This window comes from Schistocerca gregaria, chromosome 2 (assembly GCF_023897955.1).
Source record: "Schistocerca gregaria isolate iqSchGreg1 chromosome 2, iqSchGreg1.2, whole genome shotgun sequence".
Classification (NCBI taxonomy): domain Eukaryota; kingdom Metazoa; phylum Arthropoda; class Insecta; order Orthoptera; family Acrididae; genus Schistocerca; species Schistocerca gregaria.
Genome location: NC_064921.1, coordinates 1,053,144,462 through 1,053,172,361, shown reverse-complemented (window position 1 = coordinate 1,053,172,361; position 27,900 = coordinate 1,053,144,462). Strand labels below are relative to the sequence as shown.

The following is a 27,900-nucleotide window of genomic DNA, read 5'->3' as shown; positions in this document are numbered from 1 at the left end:
TGCGGTCGCAGGTCCGAATCCTGCCTCGGGCCAGGATGTGTGTGATGTCCTTAGGTTAGTTAGGTTTGAGTAGTTCTAAGTTCTAGGGGACTGATGACCGCAGCAGTTGAGTCCCATAGTGCTCGGAGCCATTTGAACCATTTTGAACATTAACCCGAACAGCACTACACAAACTAAGACGTATGGTAAGCGTACAGCATACGTTTTCAAAATCGACGTCAGTCATATATGTATGAGTGGCTCCATGTGCGGACAGCCTATGGCACCCAGATTCAGTAACTGTTCATTGGTTAGCCCAAAGGCCTTGCTGTCTCCCACATTCGGCACTGTAGGCAGGAAAGCTCGCTTCTGAGCTCGGCGCCGTAACGACTGAGCGCCTGGTTAGTGCCTGCACCAGAAGGAAGCGCTGGTGCAGGCCTTGTTGTCGGCGCCCTGGCGTGCGTGATACGTAACGCACGTAGGGGGGGGAGCGGGAAGACCGCCTTAATAGTGCGTGCAGCGCGCGGCTGCCCCAGTTTGCGGCCGCAGTCTGCAGAGGCGGCGCCAGGACATGGAGGGCGCAGCGGAGAAGGCGGAGCAGGCCCCGGGGCAGGCGCCGAGGCCCACGGTGGGCTTCAGCGACGAGGCCGTCGCCTACGAGGCGACCAGCCTCGAGTCCGAGTCGGTGATATCGGACCAGCGCGCCATGGGCACCCCCAGCCGCAGGATGAACCCGCACCCCAGGGCCTCCGCCAGCCCCATCTCCATCCTGCTGCTGTGGTGAGCGAGAGGCGGCGAGATTTTAGTGTTTCCACATTTGTGACTCGCCTGCCTGTCTGTCCTTCTTTTCAGTTGTGTGTTTCGGGTGTCCTCTCCAGTGCTCTACAAATGACGTGTGAGATTACTTTGTGTACCTTTGTGATAGACTATAAACAAGGAGGCTGCTACAAAGGCACAGAAACGAAGCCACCGACAACCGCAGAGTAATAAGGGAGGCAAGAGCACAGGCAAAAAGGTCATCTACATTCACTTGAGTAGATCACATAACTATTGAGGAGGTATTTAATAGAATTGGGGAGAAGAGGAGTTTGTGGCACAACTTGACAAAAAGAAGGGACCGGTTGGTAGGACATGTTCTGAGGCATCAAATTTAGCACTGGAGGGCAGTGTGGGGGTTAAAAATCGTAGAGGGAGACCAAGAGATGAATACACTAAGCAGATTCAGAAGGATGTACGTTGCAGTAGGTACTGGGAGATAAAGAAGCTTGCACAGGATAGAGTAGCGTGGGGAGCTGCATCAAACCAGTGTCAAGGCTGAAGACCACAACAACATCCACTTATACAGGGTGTCTCAGGAGGAATGGTCAGTATTATGGGATATGATAGGAGCGATCATTTGAAACAAAAAGGCCAGGAAACGTGAACTCTGAAATAGACACCTTGAGACCCATGAGCACGTCTTCATCTTCGATACTGTGCACCAAATTTCGGTTCCTGCAAATAGTTAGTCCTAAAGAACAAACGCGCCATGAAGGCTGATACGATCATTCGGTTAAGAGCACTCCTCGCCTCACCTCGCGGGGACTTCGTGTGATGCGGCGAGCAAAGAGTGGGGAAAGGGCTGTGACGCGCTGCTTTGGTAGTGTGCGGCAAGTGGGAATTTGCATTGAGGCGGCTAATTTTCGGTCGAACGATCACTCACTTCAGATACGGTTCGAAGAGTAAAAATGGCAGCATTATGTCTCTGAACAATATTCTGAACGTGGGCTTTCCACTACAGTTCACTATCTATCTGAACACCTAAAAATTTGGACTGTTCAGTTTCACTAATCATATGCCCATTTTGTTAAATTAAAACGTCAGGTTTTGTTGAATTGTCTGTTAGAAACCGTAAGAACTGAGTCTTTCTGTGATTACCGTTAGTTTATGTTCTACAAGCCATGAACTTAGGTCATGAACTGGACTATTTGAAACCGAGCCAATGTCGCACACAACATTCTTTACTACCAAGCTAGTGCCATCAGCAAACAGAAATATTTTAGAGTTACCCGTAATACTAGATGGCATATTATTTATATAAATAAGGAACTGGAGTGGTCCAAGCACTGATCCCTGAGGCACCCCCTACTTGACAGTACCCCACTCTGACCCTGCATCACAGCCATTCTCAACAATGTGAATAATGACCTTTTGCTGCATGTGCTTAAGTAAGAGGTGAACCAATTGTCAGCTACTCCCCGTATTCATTAATGGTCCAACTTCTGGAGCAATATTTTGTGATCAACACAATCAAACGCCTTAGTTAAATCAAAAAATATGCCTAGCGTTCGAAACCTTTTGTTTAACCCGTTCAGTACCTCGCAGAGAAAAGAGAATATAGCATTTTCAGTTGTTAAGCGACTTCTAAAGCCAAACTGTACATTTGATAGCAAATCTTGTGATATAAAATGATCAATTATTCTTACATGCACAGCCTTTTGAATAACTTTAGCAAACACTGATGTCATAGAAGTAGGTCTAAAATTGTCTACATAATCCCTTTCTCCCTTTTTATAAAGCGGCTTTACTACTGAGTATTTAATCGCTCAGGAAACTGACCATTCCTAAAGGAAAACATTACGAATATGGCTAAGTACAGGGTTAACATGTGCAGCACAGTACTTTAATATTCTGCTAGACGCTCCATCGTAGCCATGAGAGTCCTTAGTCTTCAGTGATTTAATTATTGACTCAATCTCCCTCTTGTCTGTATCACAGAGGAGAATTTCAGACATCAATCTCAGTAAGGCATTTGCCAAGAAAGTTATATGATTTCCCGTAGAAACTAAATTTTTATTTGATTCATCAGCAATGCTCAGAAAATGGTTGTTAAATACTGTACATATATCTCAGTTATCAGCAACACAAATATTTTTACTGCGAACTGACTTTATATCATAGACCTTGTGCTGCTGACCAGACATTTCCTTCACAACTGACCATTTGGATTTAATTTTATCCTGTGAACTAGCTATTCTATGTGCACGCCACATACTCTTTGCTTCCTAATAAAAATTTTAAGCACCTTACAATAATGTTTGTAATGGGCTACTGTCGTTTGATTGTGACTACTTTTAACATTTTGATATAATTCCCGCTTTGGTCTACACGATATTCTTATCCCACTAGTCAGTCAACTGCACTGCCTATTACTGATGGTAGTCTCAAAGAGCATGAGAACTGTGTTAAGCAAAGCATTAGATTTATCATCATTTCGTCGTCACTATAAACATCCTGCCACTCTTGTTCCTTGACAAGGTTTAAAAAACTCTCTATTGCTGTTGGATTAAGTTTCCTACATTGTCTGTAATTACATGTGACATTTGTTTGAGTACACAAGCCTTTTAGTGTTAAAATTTGTGCATCATTGTCTGAAAAGCATTCACGCTTTTACGAACAGAATGCCCATCTAGTAATAAAGAACGAATAAAAATATTGTCTATGGCTGTGCTGCTGTTCCCCTACACCCTAGTTGAAAAAAAAAAAAAAACCAGAGTCTGCATCAGACCATATGAATTCAGGAGATCTACCAACATCCTTTCTCTTGCACGATCATACACAAAATTTATATTGAAGTCATCACATGTAACTAATTTCTGGTGCTTCCTATAAAGCGAATCAAGAACCTTCTCTAGCTTGGGCAGAAATGCTGTGAAGTCGGAGTTAGGGGACCTATAAGCAACAACAATTAGAAGTTTAGTTTCACTAAATTCAGCTGCCCCTGCACAACATTCAGATATCTGTTCAGTGGAGTGCCGTGATACGTCTACGGACTCAGAAGATATACTGTTTGTTACGTACATGGCCACTCCCCGACGCCGCAAGGAACTCTTTTGAAAAACAGCCAGCTAACCCGTTTGTCCAAACGAACGTGACGACATTATGGACACCAGTGCACGCAGTTGCGGCGGTTAACAGCGCCGTTCAGTTTGAATTGCGCCTCGTCAGGCCAAATAATCATCCCTGCAAACCGAAACCGTTCATCGGTGCATTCAAACCACTCGCAGTGCTCCATCCTTCGATTCGGGTCGTCCTCGTTTACTGCGTCCAGCGATTTCGGAATGTACACTTTCCACTTTGCAGCCTTCAGAATTCGCCATACGTTTGTTCGGCTTACCCCGCTTTCACGTGAGCACTTGAGCCGTGCATCACAGATTTTTGAGGTGACCTAGTAAAATGTTGCAAGAAGAGCACTGGATGCTGGCCTTGATGTTTTTGGTCAGCCAGACCTTTCCTTATGCGCATCCCGAACTGTACTGTCGGCTTCGAATTTATCCCAAATACGATAAATTGTTGTACATGTTGGTACCTGAGTGTTGTACACATTACACCATTGCCGTTGTACCTCCATCATGTTTTCGTACTTCCAGTACCATTTCTGTACGGTTTTGCGTTGCTCACACAACAATCTTACTTCATTCATTGCTGTACTGTGATCTGCTGGAAAATGCTGGACAAGACCTGTTGTGAAAAAAATGGACTACGCCACTGCGCAAATTTGCAACGATATGTCATTTAGTTGCAAAGATATTTACTATCAAAGAGTGTCTACATTTTTCTGGACCCCTGTGTATTCTCCAAAACCATTCACCATTTCCTCTTTCATCTGAATGCCCTTTATATCCTCAAACTGGCTTCAGCGGGGCAACACCCCCTGATACTTCTGCTTTTTTTCTAGATATGAGATGAGGAAGACTGACAATATGAAAATTAAATAAGATCACTGGGAAGTCAAGTGCCTGGTGATCGTCAGTCACCTAGCATTGCAAAGACTGGAATGCCCTCTGAGGCATTTTCCCCCCCAGCTCCTATTCTTGGTGTAGAAATCCCTTTAGGTCAATAATACCGTGTAGTCCTAACGGATTTCCTTATTTCCAATATTCCAACTTAATTTTATTGGAAGAATTTTGTGAAAGTGTAGCATATTCGTTAAGGACACGGTGTGTAGAAGGCTAGTGCAAACCATTCTTGAGTAGGTACGATATTGCAGTGTCTGTGTTATTCAGAAATGCGATGCAAAGCTACTAGCCATCGCTTGCTTCAAGCATAAATATATGTCTGAGTGAAGCTAAACGTTATTAACTTTACATCAAGAAAAATATTATCGTAGCAATAAGCTTCAAATCGTGTGCTACTTACATGAGTCTTCTATATGAATTACTGAATTTACTCACGGCACTTTTGTTGCCCTAAGCATTTAATCACTTTCAGAAGTCAAAGTACTAATCAAATTAACTAATTTAATAATGCTGAAGTTTAAATTGCTGGTTTAGCCATGTACATCGCCAATAAAATAAAAACAGTGAATATTATATGGGGAATGAATGAGAACAATGCCGTATTTAAGTTTACAAAATAATGACAGGTTTTATTAAACGTTTAGTAACTACAAATTTCTGGAGAACAGCTGATAGATATTAACAAAAATGACGAACACAAATATGTTCAATAGGCATAGCATACAATGGGGGTGGAAGCTACATAAATTCTTTCCTGAAATAGTCCCTTTTACAAGGTAGTGTGACTTTGTTTACACGAGTCGCCTGTGTGGCCCAACTCTGGGCCGATGCATCAGTTTTTTTCACCCTTTCCACCTTGACTCAGGCGGCAGCCAAAAATGGCGGGCTCTGGGCGAGGGGCGGTGCACTGTGGCAGTTGTAAGGTTCTGACGCCTCCACGAAAACATGCAAACTACACGGTCTGGCGTGCTGATTACCAGAACGTGGGAACTTCCCCATCAGAGCCCTGAAACCCGGCAGATTTCGGTGTGAAGTGCACCCATCCCTGGTCTGACCCAACCAGTTGGACTCAGAGGCACGATGGTGTGTGCTGCAGTTGTCAAATGTCGGACGTGCAAGTTCACCCTCGTGACACACGATATATCTGAGATGGTATGCAATTCCACAGGCTCCTAGTCCGCAGAAAAACACAAGGAAATGACCTGAAGTTCTCCACCAGGGGAGGCCCAGAAGACGAAGTCAGCTGAAGAATCACAACCACTTTCCACCAAACCTCGCTACGGGAGCCAAATTAGCAAACCAGTCTGACTGCACTCTATTCATTGAACCTCCCATCTTGACTTGACTTGACGGGATCACCTGCACGACCAGGTCGCTGCGCTCAGGATTTACGGCCCACGATTTAGCTCACTCCGTGTCCTCGTTTGCCTCTGCTATGGCCCTCCCAAGTACGAGCTCCCTACAGGTTACAAGAACATTCTGCACCACAAACTCTAGTTATTGTTGTAGTCTTCACTACGGTCGCAGGTTCGCATCCTGCCTCGGGCATGGATGTGTGTGATGTCCTTAGGTTAGTTAGGTTTAAGTAGTTCTAAGTTCTAGGGGACTAATGACCACAGCAGTTGAGTCCCATAGTGCTCAGAGCCCTTTGAACCATTTTTGTGGTCTTCAGTCCTGCGAGTGGTTTGATGCAGCTCTTCATGCTACTCTACTCTGTGCAAGCTTCTTCATCTCCCAGTACCTACTGCAACGTACATCCTTCTGAATCTGCTTGTTGTATTCATCTCTTGGTCTCCCTCTATGATTTTTACCCTCCACGCTGCTCTCCAGTACTAAATTGGTGATCCTTTGATGCCTCAGAACATGTCCTACCAACCGATCCCCTCTTCTAGTCAAATTGTGCCGCAAACTCCTCTTTTCCCCAATTATATTCAATATCGCCTCATTACTTATGTGATCTACCCATCTAATCTTCAGCATTCTTCTGTAGCACCACATTTCGAAAGCTTCTATTCTCTTCTTGTCTAAACTATTTGTTGTCCATGTTTCACTTCCATACATGGCTACACTCCATAAAAATACTTTCAGAAATGACTTCCTGACACTTAAATCTACACTCGATGTTAACATATTTCTCTTCTTCAGAAACGCTTTCCTTGCCATTGCCAGTCTACATTTTATATTCTCTCTACTTCGACCATCATCAGTTATTTTGGTCCCCAAATAGCAAAACTCCTTTACTACTTTAAGTGTCTCATTTTCTACTCTAATTCTCTCAGTATCAACCGACTTAATTCGACTACATTCCATTATCCTCGTTTTTCTTTTGTTGATGTTCATCTTTTACCCTCCTTTCAAGACACTGTCCATTCCGTTCAACTGCTCTTCCAAGTTCTTTGCTGTCTCTGACAGAATTACAATGTCATTGGCGAACCTCAAAGTTTTTATTTCTTCTCCATGGATTTAAAAACCTACTCCGAATTTTTCTTTTGTTTCCTTTACTGCTTGCTCAATATACAGATTGAATAGCGTTGGGGAGAGACTACAACCCTGCCTCACTCCCTTCTCAACCACTGCTTCCCTGTCATACCCCTCCATTCTTATAACTGCCATCTGGTTTCTGTACAAATTCTAAATAGCCTTTCGCTCCCTGTATTTTACCACTGCCACCTTCAGAATTTTAAAGAGAGTATTGTAGCCAACATTATCAAAAGCTTTCTCTAAGTCTACAAATGCTAGAAATGTAGGTTTGCCTTTCCTTAATCTTTCTTCTAAGATACGTCTTAGGGTCATTATTGCCTCACGTGTTCCAACATTTCTACGGAATCCAAACTGATCTTCCCAGAGGTCGGCTTCTACCAGTTTTTCCATTCGCCTGTAAAGAATTCGCGTTAGTATTTTGCAGCTGTGACTTATTAAACTCTTTACGAAGAAAAAGTCATTAAGCACACATAGCAGATGTATTACTGGGAAACACCACCGACAATGCGAGTAAAGTGAGGAGTGGCGTGCCTCACGGAAGGAAGACGCGCTGAAGCGGCGATAGCTGCTACGAAATACATTTAATGCGTTCACAGTTGCGAATATAGCAACCATCAACTGTGCAATGGAATGACAATGGAAATTTGTGCTCGGCCTGGACTCGAACCTGGATTTTCGAATTACCACGAGCAGTCTGCTCACCGTTGGCTACCTGAGCGTGACTCAGAGCCAGGCCCAAACTCCTGTATGCCGTCAACCACGTGTCTACATCCTGTGTTCGTACGTCTATTACGTATATTCCCGTACAGGGGAAACATTTTGCTTGGAAGTCGCTTGCCCGGTGTCAGCGGATAAATACGATATTGCAGCGCCTGTGTTATTTAGAAACGTGATGCAGAGTTTCTTCAGACACGCGTTCTCAACCGACTCCAGTAATATACGCTTCGAGAGATGCGTTCTGCATCACTCAGAGGTCTGCTTTTGAAATCTAAGAGAGCGTGTTACGAGAACAGACCAGCAACATATTCCTTTAGTCCGTATACGGCACACTAAATGACCACAACGAGGATATCAGAGAAATCAGAGCTCACGTGGAGCTTCACCAACAAACATTCGCGAATTGAGCAGGGAAGGATGAAAAGAGAGTGGTACCAGAAGAACAATCCGCCATGTCTTGCGAAGTCCAAACGTCAGTGCAGAGATGTGTCTTCAGAGGGACTTTTAATCTACACTACTGGCCATTACAATTGATACACCACGAAGATGACGTGCAGCAACCGCGAAATTTAACCGACAGGAAGAAGATGCTGTGATATGGAAATGATTAGCGTTTCAGAGCATTCACACATGCTGACGACACCTACTACGTGCTGACATGAGGAAAGTTTCCAACCGATTTCTCATACACAAACAGCAGTTGACCGGCGTTGCCTGGTGAAACGCTGTTGTGGTGCCACGTGTAAGGAGGAGAAATGCGTACCATCACGTTTCCCACTTTGATAAAGGTCAGATTGTAGCTTATCGCGATTGTGGTTTATCGAATCGCGGCATTGGTGCTCGCGTTGGTCGAGATCCAATGACTGTTAGCAGAATATGAAATCGGTGGGTCCAGGAGGGTGATACGGAACGCCGTGCTGGATCCCAACTTTCTCCTATCACTAGCAGTCAAGATGACAGGCATCTTATCCCCATGGCTGTAACGGATCGTGCAGCCACGTCTCGATCCCTGAGCCAACAAACGTTTGCAAGACAACAACCATTTTCACGAACAGTTCGACGACGTTTGCAGCAGCATGGACTATCAGCTCGGAGACCATGGCTGAGGTTGCCCTTGACGCTGCATCACAGAGAGGAGTGCCTGAGATGGTGTACTCGACAACGAACCTGGGTGCACGAATGCCAAAACGTCATTTTTTCGGATGAATCCAGGTTCTGTTTACAGCATCATGATGCTCGCATCTGTGTTTGGCAACATCGCGGTGAACGCACATTGGAAGCGTGTATTCGTCATCGTCGTACTGACGTATCACCGAGCACGACGGTATGGGGTGCCATTGGCTACACGTCTCGGTCACCTTTTGTTCGCATTCACGGCACTTTGAACAGTTGACGTTACATTTCCGATGTGTTACGCCCCGTGGCTCTACCTTTCATTCGAGCCCTGCGAAACCCTACATTTCAGCAGGATAATGCATGACCGCATGTTGCAGGTCCTGTACGGGCCTCTCTGGATACAGAAAATGTTCGACTGGTGCCCTGGCCAGCACATTCTCCCGATTGCTCACCAACTGAAAACGTCTTGTCAATGGTGGCCGAGCAACTGGTTCGTCACAATACGCCAGTTACTACTCTTGATGAACTGTAGCATCGTGTTGAAGCTGCATGGGCAGCTGTACCTGTACACGCCATCCAAGCTATGTTTATCAAGGCCGTTATTACGGCCAGAGGTGGTTGTTCTGGGTACTGATTTCTCAGGATCTACGCACCCAAATTGCGTGAAAATGTAATCACTCGGTTCTAATATAATATATTTGTTCAATGAAAACCCGTTTATAATCTGCATTTCTTCTTGGTGTAGCAAATTTAAGGGCCAGTAGTGTACATCCAGTGCTTTATTCTTTTCACAGTGACATGTGGGTTTGGAACAGAAGAAGGAACAACCGTATGTGAATGCAGAAACTATGATGAAGAATATTTGACCTATGAAAGAACTTCCAATTTTTGGCAGAGTGTACAATGTAATTCATTCTTTTAGAAAAAAAAAGTGTGAGAAAACATACCCAGCACTTCTTTGCCATCCGTGATATTTCTATTACTTGCTTCCCGATTAATGTTTTACATAATATGATGTTAATTTGTATTTTTGTTCTTAAGGAAATTGTAGGATCTCAGGTTGAGAGTACTTATGTGACTTAACAGCAGATCTACATCTACATCTACGTGGTTGCTCTGCAATTCACACTTAAGTACCTGGCAGAGGGTTCATCGAACTATTTTCATAATACTTCTCTACTATTCCACCTTCGAATGGCGCGTGGGAAAAAGGAAGACCTAAATCTTTCCGTTCGAGCTCCGATTTCTCTTATTTTATTATGATTATCATTTCTCCCTCCGTAGGTGGGTGTCAACAATATATTTTCGCATTCGAAAAGTTGGTGATTGAAATTTCGTAAATAGATCTCGCCGTAAAGAAAACCCCCTTTGTTTCAATGACTGCCACCCCAAATCGTGTATCATATCAGTGAGACTCTCGCTCCTATTGTGCACCTTTTCGATGTCCTCTGTCAATCCTACCTGGTAACCTGGTAACAATCCCACACCGCGAAGCCATATTCCAGAAGAGGAAGGACAAGTGTAATGTAGGCTGTTCTCTTTAGTGGGTCTGTCGCATCCTCTTAAGTGTTCTCTCAACAAAGCGCAGTCTTTGTTCCGCATTCCCCACAATATCATCTATGTGGTCTTTCCAATTTAAGTTGCTCGTAATTGTAATTCCTAGGTACATAATCGAATTGACAGCCCTTAGATTAGTGCGATTTATCGTATACCCAAGAGTTATCTGATTTCTTTTAGTACCCATGTTGAGCACCTCGCACTTTTCTTTGTTTAGTGCAAATTGCCACTTTTCGCACCATGCAGAAATTCTCTCTAGCTCATTTTGTAATTAGAATTGATCGTCTGATGATTTTACTTGACGGTAAATTACAGCGTCATCTGCAAAGAATCTAAGGGGGCTGCTCAGATTATCACCTAGATCATTCATGTAAATCAGGAAGAGCAGAGGGCCTATGACACTACCTTGCACAACGCCAGATATCACTTCTGTTCTACTCGATGATTTACCGCCTACCACTACGAACTGTGACCTCTCTGAGAGGAAATCACGAATCCAGCCACACAACTGAGACGATACTCAACATGCACGCAATTTGATTAATAGTCGCTTGTGAGGAACTGTATCAAAAGCATTCTGGAAATCCAGGAATATGGAATCGATCTGAGGTACCTTGTCGACAGCACTCATTACTTCATGCGAATAAAGAGCTAGCTGCGTTGCACAAGAACGATATTTTCTGATCCGTGTTTGTTATGTGTCAATAAGTCATTATCTTCGAGGTGATTCATAATGTTCGAGTTCAGTATATGCTCCAAAATCCTACTGGAAATTTAGGTCAGTGATATGGGTCTGTAATCCAGTGGGTTACTCCTATTTCCTTTCTTGAACATAGGTGTGACCTGTGCTACTCTCCAGTCTTTAGAAACAGACATTTTGTCAAGCGATCGGTTGTGTATGATTGCTAAGAAAAGCGCTACTGTGTCTGCATACTGTGAAAGAAACCTGATTGGTATACCATCTGGACCAGAAGACTTGCCTTTCTTAAGTGATTTGAGTTGTTTCACTACATCTAAGATACCTACTTTTATGTCACTCATGCTAAAAGCTGTTCTGGTTTCGAATTCCGGTATATTTACTTCGTCTTCCTTCGTGAAGGAATTACTGTAAACTGTATTTAGTAACTCCGCTTTAGTGGCACCATCATCGGTAACATTTCCATCTCCATCGCGCAGTGACGGTATAGACTGTTTTTTGCCACTGGTGTACTTTACGTAAGACCAGAATCTCTTTGGGTTTTCTATAATATTTTGAGACAGTTGACGTCCGCACTAAATTTCGAGCTTCCGTGAAATTTAGCAAGTCTTGGGGATTTTGCGTCCTTCTGAATGTGGCATGCTTTTTTCGTTGCTTCTGCAACAGTGTTCTGATATGTTTTGTGTAGCATGGTGAATCAGTCCCGTCTTTTACTAACTTATGCGGTATGAATCTATCCATTGCTGTCGATACTGTGACTTTGAATTTGAGCCATATCTGGTCTACACTTACATAATTAGCTTGGAAAGAATGGAGACTGTCTCTTAGGAAGGCATCAACCGAATTTTTATCTGTTATTTTAAATAGATATATTTTGCGTTTATTTTTAGTGGTTTTGGTTGATTGGTTTTGAGCCTCGCTATAATGACCTTGTGTTCACTAATCCCTGTATCTGTGATGACGCTCTCTATTAGATCAGGATTATTTGTGGCTAAGAGGTCAAGTATGTTTTCGCAACCATTTACAATTCGTGTGGGCTCATGAATTAATTGTTCGAAGTAATTATCACAGAAAGCATTTAGTAAAACTTCGGAAGATGTTTTCTGTCTACCACCGGCTTTGAACATGTATTTTCACCAACAAATCGAGGTTGATTGAAGTCTCCACCAATTATTACTGTATGAGTGGGGTACTTATTTGTAATGAGATTCAAGTTTTCTTTGAAGCGTTCAGCTATTATATCATCTGAGTCGTGGGGTCGGTAGAAGGAGCCACATATTATTTTGGTACAGCTGTTGAGTATAACCTCTACCCATAGTAATTCGCAGGAACTATCTACTTAAATTTCAGTACAAGATAAACTACTACCAACAGACACAAGCACACCACCACCTACTTTATTTAATCTATCCTTTCTGAACAGGGGTTGCGCCTGTGTAAAATTTCGGCAGAATTTATCTCCGGCTTTAGCCAGTTTTCTGTTCCTGCAGCAGATCTGTAACAGCATATTATTGTGCCTCGTAAGAGACGAAAGGCAAGACCCTGTTGAGTTCGACGTGCATGCACATCATTCTTGATACTGGCCGATACGTTTTTTTTTTTTTTTTTCATTCGGTCAAATTTCAGATTCTCCATCCAACAGGGACATAGGGAAAGTACAAACGCTAAGAAGTTATTAAACCTCAGCCCTTCGAAACGGAAGATCAAAATACTGACAGGCAGGAATCGTCAGCACATTTCATGTGTAATAAGTGGTCAAGTAAATTTGGCAAACTTGTAGGAAACCATGACCTTTGAGACATAAATCTTCCATTCTCTCGGAATAAATGTTGCAATGATTAAATTTGAAAATTTAACAGTATCGGCCTTACTGGGAACCGAGGTCATGTTGCTGTTGTGGTATTCAGTTTGCAGCTAAGCTACTATTCTGACGTCTTTTCATATCTGCATAACTACTGCATCGTACATCAATCTGAACCTACATACTAACGTCAAACCTTGGCCTCCTCTACAACTCTTAGTCTCCACACTTTCATCAGTTATTAAAGCAAACATTCTTAGATGTCGAAGACATTGTCGTATCGAGCGGTCCCTTCTTTTAGCCAAAAACGTCAGCCTGTCATAAACGGAGTGTGTGATGATGACAGTACAAAGTTTTATGAACGTATCAATGTGAGAGAGCGAAACCAGGTACGGAAACCACTGAATCGTAAGTTATAAGCGTACATCAGAAAATTTCTAATTCCTCATTGGTCTGCCGCTGATGCTAAGAATACAAATAAGAGCATTAATGAACCAATTTTAGTTATTTTTAGGGTCAGTTTTGGGCGATGTACCAATTGACCCTTCTAAACTCCAACTGGACTCGAGAATCGGAATGCAACCGCTAAAGAAATGAACAGATCGATGAGTAGCGTCGTATCAGGATTTTAAAAGTACTGGGTAGTACACTAAGGAATATCAAGCAAACGAATATTGATGCAACTGAATCATGGGTAGCAAGCAACTCTCAATTCTGAAGTACACCGGAAGATATTATTCATTTGACAGGACTGTAAATGTCAACGGTGTGAAATGGGACCAAGTAGCACATAAAACTATCCACAACTAGAACTAATTGTACATCTCATCGTCATCAGTCATAACGATACTACATCGCACCGTCATTAAGGGGAGGGGGGGGGGGTGTAACCGAAAATGTAAAAATTTATCTCAAAAAACATTGCAGCCGTAGTTATTAATGTACAGATCTAAAATTTTGCATATGAAATGAAAAAGAGTTGTACGAGAGGTTAGGTTAGGTTCGGAACATTAGTAATTTCGCGCCAATAATGTGTTGAAGAGAAATGCGGTTGGCATCAATGCACAGGCCTGTGTTTAATATGTAACTGCTGTAAGTTTGCGCACATTCATGCCTGTTGATGAGTGACTATTGCACAAAAAACGAAATCACTGCGCTGCCACACTTGCGTACTCTCCTGACCTGACCCCTGCGGACGTGATTTTATTTCCATTGTTGAAAACCTCGTTGAAAGAACGAAGAGTTGCAACGATGGAAGAGATAAACGAAAATTAGCAGACGGCGCTTCTCGCGATCGAGCAAGAGGCGAACCAAGACTGCTTCCGGAAGTGGAAACGGCGACGGGAGCGGCGTGTCAATCGTGGAGGAGGGTGTTAGGAGGCGGTCGTGCAGAGTAAGTAGAAAGTGAGCGCGGAAAAAAAAACGGCGACGGGAGCGGCGTGTCAATCGTGGAGGAGGGTGTTAGGAGGCGGTCGTGCACAGTAAGTAGAAAGTGAGCGCGGAAAAAAAAACGGCGACGGGAGCGGCGTGTCAATCGTGGAGGAGGGTGTTAGGAGGCGGTCGTGCACAGTAAGTAGAAAGTCAGCGCGGAAAAAAAAACGGCTACGGGAGCGGCGTGTCAATGGTGGAGGAGGGTGTTAGGAGGCGGCCGTGCACAGTAAGTAGAAAGTCAGCGCGGAAAAAAAAACGGCTACGGGAGCGGCGTGTTAATGGTGGAGGAGGGTGTTAGGAGGCGGTCGTGCACAGTAAGTAAAAAGCGAGCGCGGAAAAAAAAACGGCGACGGGAGCGGCGTGTCAATCGTGGAGGAGGGTGTTAGGAGGCGGTCGTGCACAGTAAGTAAAAAGCGAGCGCGGAAAAAAATACGGCGACGGGAGCGGCGTGTCAATCGTGGAGGAGGGTGTTAGGAGGCGGTCGTGCACAGTAAGTAGAAAGTCAGCGCGGAAAAAAAAAACGGCGACGGGAGCGGCGTGTCAATGGTGGAGGAGGGTGTTAGGAGGCGGCCGTGCACAGTAAGTAGAAAGTCAGCGCGGAAAAAAAAACGGCGACGGGAGCGGCGTGTCAATCGTGGAGGAGGGTGTTAGGAGGCGGTCGTGCACAGTAAGTAGAAAGTGAGCGCGGAAAAAAAAACGGCGACGGGAGCGGCGTGTCAATCGTGGAGGAGGGTGTTAGGAGGCGGCCGTGCACAGTAAGAAGAAAGTGAGCGCGGAAAAAAAAACGGCGACGGGAGCGGCGTGTCAATCGTGGAGGAGGGTGTTAGGAGGCGGTCGTGCACAGTAAGTAAAAAGCGAGCGCGGAAAAAAAAACGGCGACGGGAGCGGCGTGTCAATCGTGGAGGAGGGTGTTAGGAGGCGGTCGTGCACAGTAAGTAAAAAGCGAGCGCGGAAAAAAATACGGCGACGGGAGCGGCGTGTCAATCGTGGAGGAGGGTGTTAGGAGGCGGTCGTGCACAGTAAGTAGAAAGTGAGCGCGGAAAAAAAAACGGCGACGGGAGCGGCGTGTCAATCGTGGAGGAGGGTGTTAGGAGGCGGTCGTGCACAGTAAGTAGAAAGTGAGCGCGGAAAAAAAAACGGCGACGGGAGCGGCGTGTCAATCGTGGAGGAGGGTGTTAGGAGGCGGTCGTGCACAGTAAGTAAAAAGCGAGCACGGAAAAAAATACGGCGACGGGAGCGGCGTGTCAATCGTGGAGGAGGGTGTTAGGAGGCGGTCGTGCACAGTAAGTAAAAAGCGAGCGCGGAAAAAAAAACGGCGACGGGAGCGGCGTGTCAATCGTGGAGGAGGGTGTTAGGAGGCGGTCGTGCACAGTAAGTAAAAAGCGAGCGCGGAAAAAAAAACGGCGACGGGAGCGGCGTGTCAATCGTGGAGGAGGGTGTTAGGAGGCGGTCGTGCACAGTAAGTAAAAAGCGAGCGCGGAAAAAAATACGGCGACGGGAGCGGCGTGTCAATCGTGGAGGAGGGTGTTAGGAGGCGGTCGTGCACAGTAAGTAGAAAGTGAGCGCGGAAAAAAAAACGGCGACGGGAGCGGCGTGTCAATCGTGGAGGAGGGTGTTAGGAGGCGGTCGTGCACAGTAAGTAGAAAGTGAGCGCGGAAAAAAAAACGGCGACGGGAGCGGCGTGTCAATCGTGGAGGAGGGTGTTAGGAGGCGGTCGTGCACAGTAAGTAAAAAGCGAGCGCGGAAAAAAATACGGCGACGGGAGCGGCGTGTCAATCGTGGAGGAGGGTGTTAGGAGGCGGTCGTGCACAGTAAGTAGAAAGTCAGCGCGGAAAAAAAAAACGGCGACGGGAGCGGCGTGTCAATGGTGGAGGAGGGTGTTAGGAGGCGGCCGTGCACAGTAAGTAGAAAGTCAGCGCGGAAAAAAAAACGGCGACGGGAGCGGCGTGTCAATCGTGGAGGAGGGTGTTAGGAGGCGGTCGTGCACAGTAAGTAGAAAGTGAGCGCGGAAAAAAAAACGGCGACGGGAGCGGCGTGTCAATCGTGGAGGAGGGTGTTAGGAGGCGGCCGTGCACAGTAAGTAGAAAGTGAGCGCGGAAAAAAAAAACGGCGACGGGAGCGGCGTGTCAATCGTGGAGGAGGGTGTTAGGAGGCGGCCGTGCACAGTAAGAAGAAAGTGAGCGCGGAAAAAAAAACGGCGACGGGAGCGGCGTGTCAATCGTGGAGGAGGGTGTTAGGAGGCGGTCGTGCACAGTAACTAGAAAGTGAGCGCGGAAAAAAAAACGGCTACGGGAGCGGCGTGTCAATCGTGGGGGAGGGTGTTAGGAGGCGGTCGTGCACAGTAAGTAGAAAGTGAGTGCGGAAAAAAATTCGGTGACGGGAGCGGCGTGTCAATCGTGGAGGAGGGTGTTAGGAGGCGGTCGTGCACAGTAAGTAGAAAGTGAGTGCGGAAAAAAAATCGGTGACGGGAGCGGCGTGTCAATCGTGGAGGAGGGTGTTAGGAGGCGGTCGTGCACAGTAAGTAGAAAGTGAGCGCGGAAAAAAAATCGGCGACGGGAGCGGCGTGTCAATCGTGGAGGAGGGTGTTAGGAGGCGGTCGTGCACAGTAAGTAGAAAGTGAGCGCGGAAAAATAACGGCGACGGGAGCGGCGTGTCAATCGTGGAGGAGGGTGTTAGGAGGCAGTCGTGCACAGTAAGTAGAAAGTGAGCGCGGAAAAATAACGGCGACAGGAGCGGCGTGTCAATCGCGGAGGAGGTTGTTAGGAGGCGGTCGTGCACAGTAAGTAGAAAGCGAGCACGGAAAAAAAAATTGTGGATAAAGTTCTGGAATTTTAGAACACACCTCGCATTTCAACGGAAAAATACAATTGTTGGCCGGTGTGGCCATGCGGTTCTAGGCGCTTCAGTCTGGAACCGCGAGACCGCTACGGTCGCAGGTTCGAATCCTGGGTAGGGCATGTATGTGAGTGATGTCCTTAGGTTAGTTTGGTTTAAGTAGTTCTAAGTTCAAGGGGACTGATGACCTCTGATGTTAAGGCCCATAGTGCTCAGAGCCATTTGAACCAAAAATATAAGAAACGAGGTAGGATTAATATTATGCCAGATATTTGAATTTTTAATTCTTTTATTGTCTTTTTTTATGAAAAGCCATAACTCGAATTCTATTCATGCAATGAATTTGAAAGTTTTATTGAAGTGTCCGAAGCAGGTTATAAGACCATTGAATACACTCATTAATTTATAGTGCAAATTGTATTATTAACAGAGTTCTGAACCTGAGCATCCAACATTAAGCTTTTTTTCTACATGTAAACCCAAAAAATCAGAATGTAATTGCAGGGTCTCGTATTTTTCATTTTCAATGAGACAGCAACATGTTTTGAACAGCTCCTGAAAATTTCATAGCATTAGCGCAAATGCTTTTTGAGAAAAGGCTGCTGATAATGCAAAAGACGCAAAACTGACAAAATGGGGCTCAAAGATTTTGTTCTCCTACTTCTACGTGTAATAAACTTACCTCAGTTTTAAGATCCTCCATATTCTTCATTCTCCAGTCTTCTCTTCTCTCCCCTTCGGATCTGCCTGGTCTGTATTTGTAGGTAAGACAATGATGTTTCAGCTTTCTTGACCCTGCCGTCTTAGATGATGTAAAATGCCTTTGTTGTAAGTACATCTGGATCTAGACCAGTTCTCTTCAGCATTTCAATTCTATCATTTCCATCATTAAACCGTAAAACTGCGTCATAGATACCTATTTTGAGTACTTAAAATGCAGAAAATTGTCCTCTTTGAGCGTGTAGCCTAAATTAAATTACTGAGGCTTTCATTTGCATTCGTGTCTTGCGATGAAGGCACTTCCTCGGAAAATCAGTGTCTGCAAGAAACTGAAATCTGGCTTAATTGCATTCGTCAATTACACTCACAAAAGTTCTGCTGAAGCAATCAGTTTCCAAATGTCGGAAAAGGTGAAAGTGGTTGCCAGTGCACAATTTAAACAGTTAAATATTTTAAAGGAATTTCTAAAACTGCTATCACGATAAAATTCTCAGACAACACAGACTAAACTCTGTACATTAAGAAAACGTTATTTTTGAAAATTCGATGTTTCGGACGCGAAACCATTACATCTGTACTACCACAGACTGGAAAATTTGGCTGTGTTATTCCCGTGTGCCTGATAGTATCGAAGGCTGTACTGAAGCCAGCTCTCCATACATTCGTGACTGGATGTAAGCTTATGACACAAATCTCTGAAATGACCGACAGCCAAGTTTTGCGCGCCTTTCCACAGGAGACTACAACACAGAATTTACACAACTCTTATCTTCCGACACGTGTGTTACAATGATAACTTGTTATTACGCCGATGTTATTCCGAACAATGAGTTTTATGCGTAAGTTACTCGCTGCCAACAAGAACCTGCTTTGTTATTAGCATAATGTCTGTTTTGTCGAGCGTAGCCTTAACCATCCAAAGCCAAATGTTAAACGGTCTACAGTCCATATAAGATTACAGAGCCTGTAACTGGGGTACAGGAAACCTGGACAACGAAAGAAACTAATGGTTTGAGATGTGTTTCAGACGGATGCTGAAAGCTGAGTGGACACACGTTTAAGATATGAGGAGACCTCCGCACAATCGCCCAGGAAATGTATGTGAGGAAAACGGTAACAATAAAAAGGGACAGGATGACAGAATGTGTGTTAAGGCATCGGGGAATAGCTTTTAAGGTACTATAGGAGACGTCGAGTATAAAAACTACAATGAAGTTTATGGCTGGAGGGTTCTGAACAGAATCGTGTGAATCCGTGTCTCGTGATGACTTCGTTACAGCAAGGATATCTCTGAGACCGTATGACTCCCTCTGCTTCTCGGCTTTACACAATCATTTTCCTCGAAGTGTCACGTGTGACTGGGCAATAGCTACCCAAAACAAAACCTTCGGAGCAAATGAAGAAAACCTAACTTTTGAACTATACGTCTTAAGCCAGTACGCCAGTAACTGAAGGTTACAACCTGACTCAAATAAAACAGAAGTTACATTTTTCATCCGCTCAGTAAATTGCCACACAAAGCCCATTATGTCTATTTTGAGGGAGAAAAACTTCGCCAAAACAAGCATAAAAATACCTTAGGGTCGCGACAGACACGGCACTTTCTTTTACGGAGCACCTGACACGAGTAACTACTAAGCTCAAGAGCAGAGTGGAACTAGCTGGGAAGAGTGGTATACTCAATGGCAGAGTACTGTGTGCCCCTCTGACTTAATAGACCATATATTAAAAAGACAGATATACTGATTAATGAAACCGCACGCACGGTTATCGGAGCCATACGCTCTATTCCCAAATAGTGACTACCTGTCTTGCTGTATGTGACACGGAAGAGCGAGCTACTACGCGAATACCAGAAGGTGGCTGATTCCACCGACCTTCCAATACTGAGCCACGTTAAGGTCAAAACATCCGACTCATATCATAGCAGGATTCTTAGCGAAAACGAATTCAATGCCTTCGACGAATGGGAACGCTGTTGGCAACAAAACTGTCATCCACACTGCCCGTAACTTCCCCGCATCCTGGAAAAACCCCAGGACTGGACCAGCCTCGGACAATTTGGTCTATCTTGAAGAGCATCCTGACGGGCTATGCAAGATGTGCAGACACCTCCGTTTATGACCTCAGAACTGTTGCCATTGCTATAATGTGCTGGAGAGCTCTGTTGAAATGTTGATATGTAGTCGTACAAATACCTTTGTAAACTGCGCAAACTCCGTAATTACATAAAGTGTCCTCGGTTATTTGTTCTATGTATTCAAATCGGTCTTTCCTATAATTATTAGTAATATTTATCGCATGGCAAACAAAAGTGGTTAAAATGGCTCGAAGCAATTTGGGACTTACATCTGAGGTCATCAATCCCCTAGAACTTTGAACTACTTAAATCTAACTAACCTAAGGACATCACACAGATCCATGCCCGAGGCAGGATTCGAACCTGCGACCGTAGCAGCAGGGAGGTTCTGGACTGAAGCACCTAGAACCGCTCAGCCACAGCGGCCGGCGCATCGCATACATTAAGAGTTTTTAAATCACAAGAACAGCCATACATATACACTGCGCAAAGAAATTATCACTTTTTCGAAACGCCGTTACTGTCCCAAATCGTAACTTAATTCGAACGTCCCAATCACCTTCAACTTGGATCCGGAAGGAAGACCTCTCCGTATTCCCTTAATGCGCTGATACAAGACAAGAGCAGCAGCAGTACTGCTGTTGTTTTAGTAAAACAGCTTTGTGACTGATTGTGTGCAGCTGTGATGCACACTGATGCTCGTGTTTCAACCCTACGTCGCCGTTCCAGTACCGGTATCTAACGCCAAGTCGTAACACTAACACTACTAACAATGCAAATCCTTCAGCGAACAGTCTGAACATCATTCCTACAAAGTTGGGTACCCACACGGTAACTGATTTTCCGTCTGTGCTGGCTCAAATAGAGAAAGTATAATTATAACCACCATGTACATGGAGTCTGAGCGCTGTAGAATTGTAGCGAAATACAGAAAGACCCACAGAGGATCGGCCCTTGGTGCTGGGATCAGCAGTTGATTCTTAATATAAATATGACGTAACATAGGCCTACTGCGCATAATTAGGCAGGAAGACCAGTTACAGAATAACTAACAAATCACCAAAAATCCCTGGAACGAGTTACATCCGGTAAATATACGGCAGATTGCGTATGGAGCGACTTACTGTAGAACGACCACGTAAAACTAATCACCGGAGAGGCAAATGCCAGACAGCACAATTCGAAGAATCCCCAGGAAGTGTCGTCCATGAACAAAAGAGGTAGTTTACAAAATACACGTCCGACCGGTACGCTAGAACTGTTCGTAAATCTAGGACTCATACCAGACAGGGCAGATAGAGGAAGTAGAGAACATCCAAACAGCAACGCATTTCGTTAGAGGTTTGCTTAGTAAGGACGGAAGCGTCAGGGAGATGCTCATCCCAATGACAGCCGCTACAAAAGAGGCATTGAGCATCGCAGTGCAGCTGACGGTAACAATCCGAGAGGTAGTTCCTACAAGACTCACCCAATGTATTGGCTTCCTCCGCTGCTAATCTCGTGAGACGACGCCGAAGTTACGTGCTCGCACGAAAACCCGAACCATTCGCGACTGTAACAAGCAAGTGGGAAGTGAAAGTACACTCCCCCACGTTTCTGAAATAAATCTCTTTCAGCTGTATATGAACTTTTGCAGGATACCTATCCTGGTAATCTGTGCTCACGCGTCAGTAAAACATTTAAACCCCGGTAGGGTAGGAGGGGGACTAAACCTTCTCAAAATAAAATACTGTTATCCGCAACAATCGGGACATCACAGGCCACATTGATGATTTCAGAAACTGACATGTTAAAAGCACATTTACCAACAATGAAACGAGCAAAATAAGAAAACAAGAGAAAGTAAAAAGTCAGCCCATTTTTAAAGAGTACTCACTTTATATCACAAAGCGGTGGACAGCAACCTTTCAAGCGCCTCGCCGTCCAAGGCCACACTGCTAGTAAATATCCTCATCTGTGTCACGGGGGGTCCTAGCTCAACTATACATGTAGCGGGGAAAGTTACAAACACTTTCTTTCACGCATATCCAAATATCATGGGGGAATGACTGAGGCCCCCGTTACACCACACGACCATATAAACTATAAATACTTCCGCGTAAAAATCATTAAAACCAAAGAGACTAGACGCAAGAGCATATAACAACAAGCGCAGAATCAATAAGCAAGCAGTCGAACAACTATTGCATTATGTCCTTGAAAGACAATCAAAGTTCGACAATATATTCTAATGTCCTAACTTCACCTGACTGTTAAGATTGTGTTGGGGGTACAGCTTTAGACACCACATAACTTCAATATATTCCACAATGTTTAAGGTCTGCCCCTTTCACTTCTCGGTGTATGACTTTTACGTTATTAGCTTTACTTGTTAGGAAGTGGCCAGAATGATTTAAGCAAATACTTCAAGCAGGCTTCGAACTCCTGAGACTGGTGTTCTCGGAACTCGATACGTAATCCTAGGCCAGTCTTCCCCACACACCAGGCAGTACAGTTGTCGCAAACGATGAAATATAAACAAGCGGCTGCGTACTTTTCACACGCTACCTTCTCTCTATGTACATGTTTTTGGCCAAGATTCTGTGGGATAAAGAAGGCTAGCTTTATCTTTCTTGTCCTTACTTTTTGCCTACTTTCTGTGAAATCGTGCCAAAATATGGTATCCTATCGTAGCCAATGAACTCGTCTTCCCCCTCGTCCAAACTCTAAGTGTGATTTCATCCCCATTTTACATCAATCTATTCTCAACAAACGGACTCTCTTTAAATTTTGATAAAAAATAGTGTATACAGTTCCATACAGTAAATGGCACAACTCCAGTAACAAACATAGACTTTGAACAGGAGTCAGTAGCTAAGGTAGAATTTTCAAAATTTTTAGGTGTGTCCATTGATGAGAGGTTAAACTGGAAACAACACAATGATGGTCTGCTGAAACGTCTGAGTTCAGCTACGTATGCTATTAGGGTTATTGCAAATTTTGGTGATAAGAATCTCAGTAAATTAGCTTACCATGCCTACTTTCATTCACTGCTTTCGTATGGCATCTTATTCTGGGGGAAATCATCGTTGAGTAGAAAAGTATTCATTGCTCAAAAACGTGTAATCAGAATAATTTCTGGAGCCCACCCACTGTCATCCTTCAGACATCTATTTAAGGATCTAGGGATCCTCACAGTAATCTCACAGTATATATATTCACTTATGAAATTTTTTGTTAATAATCCTACCCAGTTCAAAAGTAATAGCAGTGTGCATAGCTATAACACCAGGAGAAAGGATGATCTTCGCTATGCAGGGTTTAATCTGACTTTTGCACAGAAAAGGGTAAATTATGCTGCCACAAAAGTCTTTGGTCACCTACCAAACAGCATCAAAAGCCTGACAGATAGACAACTAACATTTGAAAATAAATTAAAAGAATTTCTAGATGACAACTCCTTCTACTCATTGGCTGAATTTTTAGATATAAATTAAGGGAAAAAACAACTTAAACATTAGTGTCATGCAATATTTTGTGTAATGTAATATCTTGTACAGACATCTTTTATTAACCTGACACGTTCCACATCATTACGAAGTGTCGTATTCATGATCTATGGAACAAGTATTAATCTAATCTAATCTAGTGACACCAGAATGGAGCACCCAGGAGAGGTCAGTGACTTCGGACGTGCACTTGTCATTTGGTGTCACCTGAGTTATAAATTCATCAGAGACATTCCGACCATTCTAAATTTCATGTCGAGGTACAGTTGCGGAGGAATCTTGTCCCGAAATTCCAGTCACCAACATTCTCCTCCGAATACGAAAATATCTTGTTGACGCCGTCCTACATAGGGAGAAACGATCACCACGATAAAATAAGGGAAATCAGAGCTTGTACGGAAAGATATAGGTGTTCGTTCTTTCCGCGCGCTATACGAGATTGAAATAATAGAGAATTGTGAAGGTGGTTCGATGAACTCTCTGCCACACACAGACATGTGATTTGCAGAGTATCCATGTAGATGTAGCTTCGTCGTTTGCTCTCGGGTTGTCAGAATGCTGACGGATGGCAGCATGCTGTGGCACGACAGCTCTCACCCTCGCCCTGCCCGTCGGACGATGGACACGCTTCAGCGATTTGGTTCGGAAACGCTGCACTACTCTCTGTTCAGCCCGGATCTTTCGCCTGCAGTACTCTTTGTTCAGCCTGGATCTTTCGGCTGCAGTATTCTTTGTTCAGCCCGGATCTTTCGCCGTGTGGGTTTCACATCTTTGGCGATCGGAAGAGAAACACGCGCGGGTATCAGTTTCAGTCGGACGAGATTGCGCAAGATTGCGAACGGTTGTGGATCCGTCTGCGGTTGACCGCGTTCTGCTAAACAGGGACTAATCGTCTTGTCTCCAAGTGGGAAAAATGTTTTGGCGCGTGCGGTTTCTAATGCAACCACTCCATACTCCCATTGTGGTGGATGTCCAGCTGTCACTTGATTGACCCTCACAAAAATACATTTGTTTGTTTTCGTGTAAGTGGCTTCGTATTAGTCCCTTTTCTTTCAAGTAAACGGTCCCGAACCTTCTGAAGTTGACCGTAGTCAGTCTATATTCGGCAGTCTGGCAGACAGGGGTAACTGAAGAATGACTAATAGGAGAAGGACGCACCACATAATTTTTCCTAGTGTGGTCATAGAAGTACGCACCAGACAATTGCGTCTCAATATGTTGCTAACAATAGCCCTACTATAGTGTGTCAGACTCGGATTAGAACACTGATCCTTGCATTCGTGAGCACCGTGCCAGTAATTAATTGAGGACGCACTACCTGTGAAATGTAGGGATCCTGTATCGAATTCTCGTCAGTCACGCAGCTATTATTTGTCACATGTAATCATATTCTCCAGTCATTGAACTTTTCAGTATTTTGGATTAGAGTTACTACTGATGTAACTCGCCGATTTAGGCGTTGTGAGTGTGTCATGGTGCTACTATGGCACAAACTACCAGGCTTCTGTGTTTGATCCCAGACACTTTTCATATTTTGAGTAAAAAAGTTGTAGAATGGCAGACGAATCACGGCCAAGTAGCTCAACGTGTTTGGCCCGGGGATTGGCCACATTCTCTCTCTCTCTCTCTCTCTCTCTCTCTCTCTCTCTCTCTCTCTCTCTCTCTCAAAAAAAAAAAAAAAAAGGGAGCGGCGTTTCTCATCGGTGGGATCCAAAAGATGTCACGCGACGTAAGCACTGAGCCACTGACAAGAAAAGGGCAACGAAACACATCGAAAAGAAAGAAAAAATAGATTGAGGGTAGTGTCTTTAATTAGCAAACAAAACGCCCACGACCCCTGCATTTTCCTAACCAGAACCATTCATTCGCACTGCCACTGGATACACCGTGATTCATCACCACAGATCACTCATTTCCAATGATCCAATGTCCAATGGTGTCGGTCTTTACGCCATTGCAAGCGTCACTTAGCAGTGATTCCAGAAATGTGTGGCTTGTGATGATGTGTTGGACCATTGTATCCCATTGCTTTTAGCTGTCTTCCCACAGTCATTGTGGTAGCACTTTGGAACCAGCGAATGATTCCTTCCGCATGTTCCATGCTGTGATGTGAGACAACGCCTTTTTAATTGTAATTGTGCCTCAGGACGATTTTAAGTGATGTAAACAAATTATTGTTATTAAATGGAAGCTGTTTCTGTCGTGAGGCACAATTACAATTAAAAAGACTTTGTCTCAGATCTTATTTTGGTTGTAGGGCATCACCACCCCAAGGAAGTTTCGTCAGATTGGGAAACGAAACACGAAATCTAATGTAAAACGTGAACTAGCCGTCTGAAGATGAACCTGTCGGTTCGAAAACCCGTAACGGCACAGTTTAAATAAATAAATAGCATTGCAAAAAGTGGCTGATTGCTGTAATCTTCTGTTTGAGAGTCAGCCTATACTTGCCTCCTGGTTGGAAAGGTAGCAGGGTCCACTGGGATGCTCCCCGGGTAGAACGGGTCTGGTGAGGATATGCGTCAGTCGGGGGATATGTCGACCACTGTGTGTGTCAGTGTGGAGTACGTCCGCCAAGCTTGCCACTAAGTCTGCCCGCTAATGAGTGAAGTTAATCAGTTGGCGAAGACCGTCAGTAGATGAGGAAACGTGCAGACATCCAGGACGACTACATGATGGAACAATCGGCAGACTGGCGATGGGTGACATTTCTAGGTGTCCCTTCTTCTGCACCTTCTGAGATACCAGTGTTGGTCCGTTCTGTGTCACTGGTCAGCAATAATGTCTTTCTGCCAATGGTCGATGCTGTTGCTGACCGTTCAAACTTCATAAATCATCCAAGTGGTTTTCTTCAGTTCCCGCGGTTCATTAGGTGTAACAGGTTGTCAAAAAAGCTGTATGTGATTTTTATCAGTTTCTAGGCACTATACATCATCACTTACAGGAAATATGGGCTGTGTCCAGGGTAGAGAAACACAACACTGTAGGGGTGTACGTCAGCGGGATGGACCTTAATTGTTCACGGGCTAGCGTCTCGTGTCTTGGTATCTGTTCGCGTGAGAATCAGTAGTGAGCGAGGACTGCAGCCAGTGTTGAAGCTGTCCTCGGCTGCAAAAAGTTACATGGTTGGGCAAGTGTGAGAAGGCGAATTTTTGGCTGCTTTGTCAAAACATTTATGGTTGCCTTGCTATAGGCAATCACGCCGCATTCACTCGTGAATGTTTAGCATAGCAATCTTGTATGTGCCCTTATTTGGCAGACTTGACAAATCAAAGTTATCCTTTTCATTCCCAACACTGAATTTTTTTCTATTCGTCCCATTTAACATCGCCTAATAATTGTAGGCCTAGATGTTAATCAATGCGATATAGTACAAGAGTGCACCACTAATGCTGTAAAATATTATTGGACATTGTTAACATTCTTGTGGAGGTAATATATTTACCACAAGGCAAGCACCTCTTCACTGCAGAACGTGTATATACTAAGTCATTCTCAATTTCCCTGTGAAAACACAACGATGATACTGTCATATACACAAGTGAAGCGGCAGTGAGCAATCGGAGGCTGCTGATCGCAATGTCAGCCAAACCGTTTATACATAATTTAGATTACAGCGATTCTGATCGTATCATTCGACCTTATGGACTCTTGATATTACCGATAGTATTGATAGCGAAATTTGTTTCTTTGTGCACTAGAGTGATGTTGTTACCTTCCGTACTAAACTCTCATAACACGAGAGTGGTCAAAATGTATGAAAATAATAAGTTATTAGAATTAAAGAATATCATCTCTCTTAAAACCACAAATAAACGCCCGCGCTCACACACACACACACACACACACACACACACACACAAAATAAGAACTTATCTGTTAGTTCTAAAGCTTATGATGAAAATGAGAAATTCAGCAAAGTAGGATCTAAAACATTACAGCAGAAAAGAAGTGGTTGGTTCATCACTGAACACTCTGCGCCACAATAATTTCTCCAGCCTGTAAGTTGGAATGGAGACTAGACACAAAATCGTTAAGTTTTAAAATTCACCTCTTCGTCAGTTAAGTTTACTTCTACCTTTTTGTCATGATATAAATGGTACTTCATTAAAAAGTGATGTGTCGTGATCAAGGCGCCGCAACCGCCACAGCTGGAGGGTCCTCCTGCTGTAGTGAGAAATCACAAGAAGAGACACAGTACTCACTATGGTGTGAGGTCT

The 27,900-nt window shown here is 44.2% G+C and overlaps 1 pseudogene; it reads left to right on the top strand.

The window, feature by feature from the left end:
* The first annotated feature begins 537 nt into the window (after window positions 1-537).
* The window catches only part of LOC126335580 (ATP-binding cassette sub-family C member 4-like), a 361,394-nt pseudogene continuing 334,031 nt past the window's right edge, over window positions 538-27,900 (top strand).